Below are 10,077 nucleotides of genomic sequence, written 5' to 3'. Positions count from 1 at the left end.
CAGAGCTGAATATAAAATAATGTTTCTGCCTAAATCAGTGGGCAAGATACTGGTTAAGATAATAGTGAAGAAAAAGGTTGATTATGATGAGGAATGATCAACACTTTTCAAATAACTTGATCCTTAACTGAATAAAGAGAGTCCGATGTGGATTGTATTCTTAGAGGGGCTGAAACTTATAATTGTATTTATTTTATTAATGCTTGTAAATAATTTGATTTAATCAAATCATCAATAGTCTACTATAAAATGTCATAAAACTGCTAATTATGTCCACATAGAGAAGGATAATTCCCTAAATGGTGTGTCCAAAAATATTCCAAAACCACAATATATTCATTTTAAAGCGATACAGACAAACAGCAAATCCTCACATTGTAGTAGCTTGAAACTCAAATAGAAAAGACTGAATCCAATACATTTCAATTATTGGGAATTGTGTGGTTTTGATTGAATAATAAATTAATCAGTTTCAGCACAAAAATGAAGTTTCCTGACTTGGAGGGGTACAGCTGTATTATTTGCCATAAGGCAGGGGTTCCCAACCTTTTTTCCCAAGAGCCCCCCCAAATGACTCCTGTTGGAGGTTGCTCCCCCCCCCCCACACACACACACACACACAAGGGGTGGGGGTTAGGGGGGCACAACAGCGGTAATTAAAGTTTCCTGGTTTGGACACTTTACGGGCAGAAGAAACATTTCTATTAAAGGAAAAAAAAAAAATGCTGTCTTTTTATGCCTATAATAACTTCGTACATGCTGCCCCTCTTGGCCAGGTCACTCTTGGAAAAGAGATTTTAATCTCAATGAGTCTTTTACCTGGTTAAATAAAGGATATATCATAACTACTAACTTGAATTTTTATTAAAATTAATTAATCAATAATTTTTTATATTTGATTGTAATGTAGAGACAAGACTTTTAGCGACAATCATGTATTGCGTTACAATAATATGTAAAAAAAAAGAAAAAGTACAAAAAAAAGTCTAAATATGATATTTGGCCTCAAATCATCTGAGGCCTGGCGCACCCCCTGCGATCTTTGGCGCGCGCCCCCCAGGTTGGGAACCACTGCCGTAAGGAATACCTTTGTTAGTTTGTTACGAAATAGTATAGGTTGAGCCAATGTCATTCCTGGCCGTGGATTCTGCAACAGCAGGCTCAGGAACAGCCTTTTCCACAACACCATAACCCTGCTGAACTATCAAACTCAGACCTAGCCCACTCTCCCTCCCCGCCATGATCCTCGAACTACAGTACAAACACACCACCACATTCCCCTTTGAATGTCATGGGGCTCCAACCCACAGCGCCTCACACTCGGGGACATTTCACTCCTTGTGATACAAATTTACAATTTACAACATCTATATTTGATGTTCATTACAACTGTATTTAACTTTGATATGCCTAAACCTTATATGTAAATGCTTCTAGATATGCAAAAATATGTATTAATATCTATAGTTTTATGTACATTACTACAACATTGTTGTTGTATAATTTATTGTAACCATATGCACTTAAATCTTTGCACCTTCTCTAGTTGGATGCAAATGCATTTTGTTGTACTCAATTCATTTTCATTTCATTTAATCGTTTATTTGAACAGGGACAATGCACATTGATGAACACTTTAAACAAATAATGCTTCAAATGTAAATATGCCGGATTTTTAGCTCTGAGCTAAATTCCATCCGTAGTCCGTCACATACAACATTTAAGAACATGAGATTTATATACAGTACATAGCAAAAATAAATACATGATATGCAGAAAGAGCATGAGCAGCATATACAAGCATTAAACACATGGCAGTAAAATATAGCAGATACGACATATAAAGTGCGGTGATTGCACATCTGTTTGTTTCTCAACCATTCTTTTAGTTGACCTTTAAAACTAGTGACAGTGGGACAATCCCGTATCTCAGTTGGGAGGCTATTCCACAATGAGCTGCCTTTAATGCAAAGGACATTTTGTCCAAAAGTGGTCCGTCTATGTTGGACTTCTCAGTCTCCTCTGGTTTCTGACCTAGTGCAGCGTCCAGTGTGTTTTTTGTGGATGAATTCCCCTAAGGGAGGGGGGGGGCCAGTCCATGTAAACATTTATAAAAAATGCACATACTTTTAAAAGACTTAAAATTGTCAAAACTCAAGAAATTGTGTTTATCAAGGATGGTACAGTGGTGGTATGAATTTGGCTTTCTGTCAAATACCTTGATAGCTCTCTTGTACAGCTGTTCTATTGTAAAACAGTATTCAATGTGGGATAGAATCATACAGTGAGTGGAGGTATGACTTTGCAGCATTGACAGTTAAGAAAGGTCTAATTTGTTTAACATTTTGCAAGTTGAATTCCCCTCTCTGGGGAACCAGCACCTTACCGTGGTAGAGAGGTTTGTGTGCCCTGATGAACCTGGGGGCTGTGTTGTCTGGAACCTTGTGTTCCTGGTAGGGTCTCCCATGGCAAATTGGTCTCAGGCAAGGGGCCAGACTAAGATTGGTTCAAAAGACCTCATGAAAGACGACACAAGAAGTGAGGATACCCGGCCCGGAGGAAGCCCGGGGTCCCCTTCTGGAGCCAGGCCCAGAAGGAGGACTCGTCGGCGAGCGTCTGGTGGCCGGGCTTGCCACGGAGCCCGGCCGGGCCCAGCCCGAAAAGGCAACGTGGGCAACACCTCCGCTTCTCCGTCCCGCGGGCCCACCACCTACGGGAAACATCGATGGGGTCGGGTGCGCTGCCAGAAGGGTGGCAGTGAAAGCGGAGGGTCTCGACGGACCAGACCCGGGCGACAGAAGCTGGCTTTGGGGATGTGGAACGTCACCTCTCTGGGGGGGAAGGAGCCGGAGCTTGTGCGGGAGGTGGAGCGTTACCAGTTGGATCTGGTTGGGCTCACCTCTACGAACAGCGTCGGCTCTGGAACCTTACTTCTGGATAGGGGTTGGACTCTCTATTCTTCTCCGGAGTTGCTCAAGGTGTGAGGCGCCGGGCGGGTGTGGGGATACTCACAAGTCCCCGGTTAGGTGCTTCGTTGTTGGAGTTTACCCCAGTGGACGAGAGGGTCGCCTCCCTACGCCTGCGGGTTATGGGGGGGAAAACTCTGACTGTTGTGTGTGCTTATGCACCCAACAGCAGTTCAGAGTATACGGCCTTCTTGGAGACCCTGGAAAGAGTCCTGTATGGGGCTCCTGAAGGGGACTCTTTAATCTTGCTGGGAGACTTCAACGCACATGTGGGCAATGATGGAGACACTTGGAGGGGCGTGATTGGGAGGAACGGCCCCCCTGATCTGAACCGGAGTGGTGCTTTGTTACTGGACTTCTGTGCTAGTCATGGATTGGCCATAACAAACACCATGTTCGAACATAAGGATGCTCATAAGTGTACGTGGTACCAGAGCACCCTAGGCAGAAGGTCCATGATCGATTTAGTTATCGTATCATCGGACCTGAGGCCGTATGTTTTGGACACTCGGGTAAAGAGAGGGGCGGAGTTGTCAACTGATCACCATCTGGTGGTGAGTTGGGTCGAGTGGCGGGGGAAGCCTCTGGATAGACCTGGTAAGCCCAAACGTGTAGTTCGGGTGAACTGGGAACGTCTGGAGGAGGCCCAAGTTCAGGAGGCCTTCAACTCACACTTCCGGCGGAGCTTTTTGGGCATTCCTGTGGAGGTTGGGGACATTGAACCAGAGTGGTCGGTGTTCAAAGCCTCTATTGCCGAAGCCGCGGCGGGGAGCTGTGGTCTCAAGGTCCTAGGTGCCTCAAGGGGCGGTAACCCTCGAACCTCCTGGTGGACACCGGTGGTCAGGGAAGCCGTCCGACTGAAGAAGGAGGCCTTCAGGGATTTGTTATCCCGGGGGACTCCCGAGGCAGTTGCAAGGTACCGACAGGCCCGAAGGGCAGCAGCCTCATCCGTGGCCGAGGCAAAGCAGCGGGTGTGGGAGAAGTTCGGAGAAGACATGGAGAAGGACTTTCGGGCGGGCACCAAAGTTGTTCTGGAAAACTGTCCGACACCTCAGGAGGGGGAAGCAGGGAACCATCCAAGCTGTGTACAGTAAGGATGGGACGTTGTTGACCTCAACTGATGGAGTGTTAGGGCGTTGGAAGGAACACTTTGAGGAACTCCTGAACCCGACAACTCCGCCCTCTATGTTAGAGGCAGAGCTGGAGTATGACGGGGGATCAACACCAATCTCCCGGGGGGAGGTCACTGAGGTCGTCAAACAACTCCACAGTGGCAAAGCCCCGGGGGTGGATGAGATCCGCCCGGAAATGCTGAAGGCTCTGGGTGTTGAGGGACTGTCATGGTTGACACGTCTCATCAACGTTGCGTGGAAGTCGGAAACAGTACCGAAGGAGTGGCAGACCGGGGTGGTGGTTCCCCTTTTTAAAAAGGGGGATCAGAGGGTGTGTGCCAATTACAGAGGCATCACACTACTCAGCCTCCCCGGGAAAGTTTACTCTAAGGTACTCGAAAGGAGGGTCAGGCCGATTGTCGAACCTCAGATTGAGGAGGAACAATGCGGATTCCGTCCTGGTCGTGGAACCAGGACGACCCGACCACGGATAAGCGGGAGAAGATGGATGGATGGAAGTTGAATTGAATGGTAGTGGATACTTTCTTAATATGTTTCTTAAAAGTCAAGTTCGAGTCCAGTACGACTCCAAGATACTTGAAGTGGGGGACTAGTTCTAATTCTGCTCCGTTTAAAAACACGTTGGATCCTTCTATTTTGACTGGTCGTTTACTGAAAATCATGCATACTGTTTTTTTTTACATTTAACTGTAAGCAAATGTTGTTCAGCCAGTGTTGAACCTTGTCCAATCAATCAATCAATCAATCAATCAATCAATCAACAACTTTATTAATCCCGCAAGGGGCAATTGGTTATGAGCAGCAGCTTATGTCATGTACACAGGCAGGAACATACAAGAAGAAAACACACAGATACACCCGGGAGCACAGATGTGGATAATTCTAATTTACACTATAAATAGTGAATTTGAGAGACAGGATGTGATTATTTCAGTATTTTTCCCGTGTACAAAGATGACCGCATCATTGGCATACATTTGCACATTCAACTCAGGACATACATTAGGCAAGTCATTAATGTACAGTGAAAAAACGGTCCAAGAATGGAACCTTGTGAAACCCCAACAGGGTTGACAAGGTAGGGGGATTTGGCACCGTTGACCAAAACACAGTTTTCTGTTCGATAAGTAAGATTTAAACCAATGTATCGAAACTGCAGAAAAATTGAAATGAGTCAGCTTTGTAAGGAGCACTTGGTGGTCAACAGTGTCAAAAGCCTTCCTGAGATCAAGGAAGACAGCACCTACATATGGGGTCGTGTCTAACATACATTTAACCTTTTCCACAAAGACACAGTTAGCTGTCTCAGTGGAGCGGTGAGCACGAAAACCAAACTGCATTGGGTGGAGTGGAGCGAAACCTTTGTCTAAATGTTTGCAATTACAATAAAGTTGAATCTAATCTTATCTAAAAAGTGAGTTCTCTCAGTCTCCCTCCAGCTAAATGCTGTTAGAGGTACCAGTAGTGGTGTTCCTGGTAGGAGGCTGATGAAGACCAGTGGGTCAGTTCCTTTATACACCAGCAGATGTCACAACACACTCAAGAGTTGAATTTAGTTCCCCTGGTGTAAGTGCAGGTCTGGAGATTGGTCCAGAAGAATAAGGGGAACGAGGAAGGGATTTGTCTAAATTTCAATTCTAAATTGTTAAGAAACTGTTGCTTCCTGGGAGACCCTTTGGACTTAAATGTTGCTTAAGTTTTTTTTATATCTTATATACCACTATTTCTAAGACAATTAACTCTGAAGCCAGACATTCAGAAAATAAAGAAAACATGAAGCACTATAAATGCCACAACAATTCATCAATACAGTACTTATAGAGACTATTCATGCCAAAGAGTTTTGAAAATGTCTTGTACAAAGCCTTGGGATCAGATTTGGGATCTGAGGAAATGTTGGGATCTCCACTAGAACATAAACAAATGTACATGTACATTTTTTTAAGGTTGACAGAAGCCCTGAGCTTACTGTAGTATTTTATATTAGAGACCTGCATTGCCACGGAATGAGGATTAATCTTTGTAAAACCTGTTGACCCCACAAGACACTGCTTAGAAGTTTTTCCATTAGATTGGAAAGACACAGGAAAAGGTGTTGCTATCTCAATGATGTGTTAAAAGTGAATGTTTCCCAAACTACAGAAAGCAGCGGTTACAATTCTTCATGTAACCGGGGTCACTTAATTTCAAACGTTTCCCTTAATAAAGTTGTTGGCACACAGGACTTACCTCAACCACATGAGAGATTTTGATAAAAATGTATTTATTTTCTTTAGAGTGCACTGAACATTATATTTATCTACTTCATGAAAAGGTATAGGCTGCTGCAAATATACAGATGCAAAAGTACTGTAGGTTTCGTTTTGATCAATTCTAAGGATAATGTTAGTTCATCTTTATTTCTTTGTGGCTTTTTGTTTAATAATTAATAATATAAAGCGGATCTGAGCTGAGATTTTGCTTGATTTGTATTGATGTTAACTGAAAAGTAATGTTATAGGTGATAATATAAAACAATAAGCAGAAACAGACTGGAAAACAGAGTTGGTGATAATGCTCTGTGGGTTCATCGGAACAAGCAGCATGAGGCGTCAGTAGTACTAATATGATGTTGCTTTTGAAAAAGGCTGTTTGTGTTTATACACTGTGAGAGATCTTGTGTAGGCCAATCAACTGTCAGTTATTGATATAAGGTGTCTTTTAGTAAATGTATTATATACCATTTACAATATATTTTATTCTTCTTCTCTGTACTCACAGACCAAAACTACTGAAACTGTCTAATTTGCATACCTCTGTACTTAAATTTGCCATTTTGTGTGTTCTAAAGCCAAGTATGTCAAATTGTAGTGCTCATAAGTATTCACTCGTAACGGTCAAAAAGTTGAGTGTGGAATGCTGTACACTTTTCACACCCAACAACCGACATCTTTGCTAGGTAACGGAAGTTACACGACCAGCCATCATTGCTGTTGCTCTGGTAAACACAGCACAAAAGAGATAAAAGGTATACATGTGGTTTGTTTTCACTAATTACTATGGTGGTTTTGAAAACAAGGCAGTCTGTAATGATTTGATACTGTGAACAACACCATTGCTAGTTTACTAGCTAGCTAACAGCAGTGATTGTCACTTATAACGAGGGCACAGCAGCCATGTGCGAACACTTACCAGTCGTCAATTTACACACACACACACACACACACACACACACACACACACACACGTGATGGGGAGTGTTTTCTTTACCCTCTGCGTCTCACTGGGAGGCCCCTGTCAAACAGCGGCCAGCTCCCTGCTGATTCCCAGAAACACAACACCTGTCAAATGCCTTTCTCAAATACACCTCTACCTGGAACTGATATCTACAGTCCACAGGAATCCAGGCCGAGCTGCAGCACAGTACAAACGGTGTATAACTGTTGATGGTTTGCTTCTCGACTGTTTTGTCTGTCTAAATGAAGATTTGTGCAGTGGGTGGGGTAGAGGGGAGCAGCCTCTCGCTCTTTCTCCAGGAAACATATGGAAAAGATCTGCCGGTTGGCCAGGCCTCATTCTGCCACGTCTCACAGCCACAGACACAGCCACACACACAGCCACACACACACACAGCCACACACACACAGCCACACACACACACAGCCACACACACACACACACACACACACACAGCCACACACACACACACACACACACACACACACACACACACACACACACACACACACACACACACACACACACACACACACACACACACACACACACACACACACACACACACACACACACACACACACACACACACACACACACACACACACACACACACACACACACAAACACAGGTATGTTGAAAAAAGAGAGAACTATTCGAAGCAGAAAAAAAACAGCATAATATACCGTCTGACAAAGGCCTGTGCTATAATGCTTCAAGTAACTGGCTATTCTTTACAACATCCTCAGATCAATAGGAGACAGAGATGTTAAGTTATAAATCAAGGGTTTTTATTATCATTTACAGCAGGGGTGAGGAACCTTTTTCCTTTCAATTTTTACAACATCCTCCGAGGCCCGTACACATTATTGAACTCAACCTCTGCTTAAAAAAAATTAAATCACAGCCCATTCATTTGGCCTTTCTTTCATGCTGTGCAAAGAAAAAGCAACCTCTTAATCCAGATATCTGCGCCGTTGCTGAAATATGTGCGACGCTGCTAGGGGGCGCCAGCCAGGTCCCAACAATTAAAAAAAAATATATATATATATTTTTTAGAAATAATAATAAGTGGCGACCCTTTTTGATTGTTTGTTATGTGGATTTGTAGTATTTCTGTTATTGTATGTTCAAAAAGGTATATTTTGCTAAATCTTGAGACATTGCCACTGGCCATCGGGAGGATTTTTTTTTACCGATCATACATCAAAGCCCTCGATGGGTCTCTGAGTGTCATTGAAGCTCGGGAGGGTGTGTGTATGTGTGGCACGAGCGAGCGAGAGAGAGAGAGTGCGCACCGGTTACTTGTATTGTTGTTGTTAGCATCTGGTTAGCTAGCTGCTCTAAAAGATATAAGGAGCTGTTTCAACAACAAGGTGGAGGGAGAGTCCTCTGCTGTCAGACTGAGAGAGATAACTACAGCTCAGGTGAGGTTAAGGACTCTCTGAGTGTTTAGATAGTTAACTTAGTCTAAGTTATCTTTTTGGGTCTCAAACGGTTTGGTCACCATTTATGTAAACACATATTTCCATTTGAGGGGGGAGTGATTAGTAAAATATACATGAATAAAAAGAAATAAATGTTAACTAGGTGAAAAAAGGCAAGATACCAGAGGTGTGGACTCGAGTCACATGACTTGGACTCGAGTCACCAATTTGATGACTTTGGACTCAACTTGACAACATCACAAAACACTTGCGACTCGACTTGGACTTGAACACCAATGACTCGGGACTTGACTTGGACTTGAGCCTTCTGACTTGAGGTGACTTGACAATTTAATTCAGGGGTCTCCAACACGCCGATCGCGAGATGCCGCTAGAAGAGCAGACTCCCGTCGGGGAGAGCAGAATCTCCAGCCGCTTCTACTGTTGTTGTGAATCCTTGCAGGCAGGGGCGGGACTTTATTTTGGTGAGCCACCATGCGGCCAATCATATGCGAGGACACACTAGGATCATACCATTATGTGAAAGAAGGGTGGGGGGCAAGTATTATTCTGTTGATCGATGTCATTACATTTGTTGAAAAGCACATAATGACTTGTTTAAGACTCGTTTTGTCAAAGTTTAGGACTTGGACTTGAACTTGCCCATCCTGACTTGAGACTTGACTCGGACTTGAGCGCAAAGACTTGAGACTTGACTCGGACTTGCAAAACAATGACTTGGTTCCACCTCTGGTTCTTGGTTTCGGTTCTTTGAGAGGGTAAAAATAAGTCACAAAAACATTTAATGATAAATGAATGTATTGATAAAAAACCTTTAGTTCAATTCATATTCACAAATCTCTTCAAACTGTTTAATTGAGTTTGTTTCACTGTGAATGGGATCAAAACTATCTCGATTTTTATGGACATAGTCCTAATGCATTGATGCTTTCAGTAACCAGTGTACTGCTACTTTTAGAAATAAAGTACAAAAAGGGTTATTTTTGGTTATGGAACATCCCTTCAATGTTTTAAGCCCTGCACATTTTCTGCAATGTTAACAGTTACAGATCCAAGCATTGAAACACAATTATTATCGTGGATTAGTTTTTTGCAGAAGCTCATTCAATCAGAGCCTTTCCTTTTCTTGTTTCTAGTGCTCGGCAAATCCTTCATGGGCATTGCCAACAAACCCAAACAACTAATGAGGTACAAAGTCTGCCCAGACTACTGTGGACGCTTTAAGAGAGAAATTAAGCACTCCAGGATGTCGAAATCACAGCAAAGCAGTCAAGAAAGTTGAATATTTGGTCTGTCAGCGCTCCCTCAACACA

At 43.2% G+C, this 10,077-nt stretch overlaps 1 protein-coding gene across 4 annotated transcripts in view; it reads right to left on the bottom strand.

The window, feature by feature from the left end:
* cenpp (centromere protein P) overlaps positions 1-10,077 on the bottom strand; it is a 122,387-nt gene that overhangs the window by 53,438 nt on the left and 58,872 nt on the right. The gene's annotated exons all lie outside the window — the stretch shown is intronic.

Source organism: Gymnodraco acuticeps, unplaced genomic scaffold, assembly GCF_902827175.1.
Source record: "Gymnodraco acuticeps unplaced genomic scaffold, fGymAcu1.1, whole genome shotgun sequence".
NCBI lineage: Eukaryota > Metazoa > Chordata > Actinopteri > Perciformes > Bathydraconidae > Gymnodraco > Gymnodraco acuticeps.
This window is presented reverse-complemented; position numbering and strand designations above follow the sequence as displayed.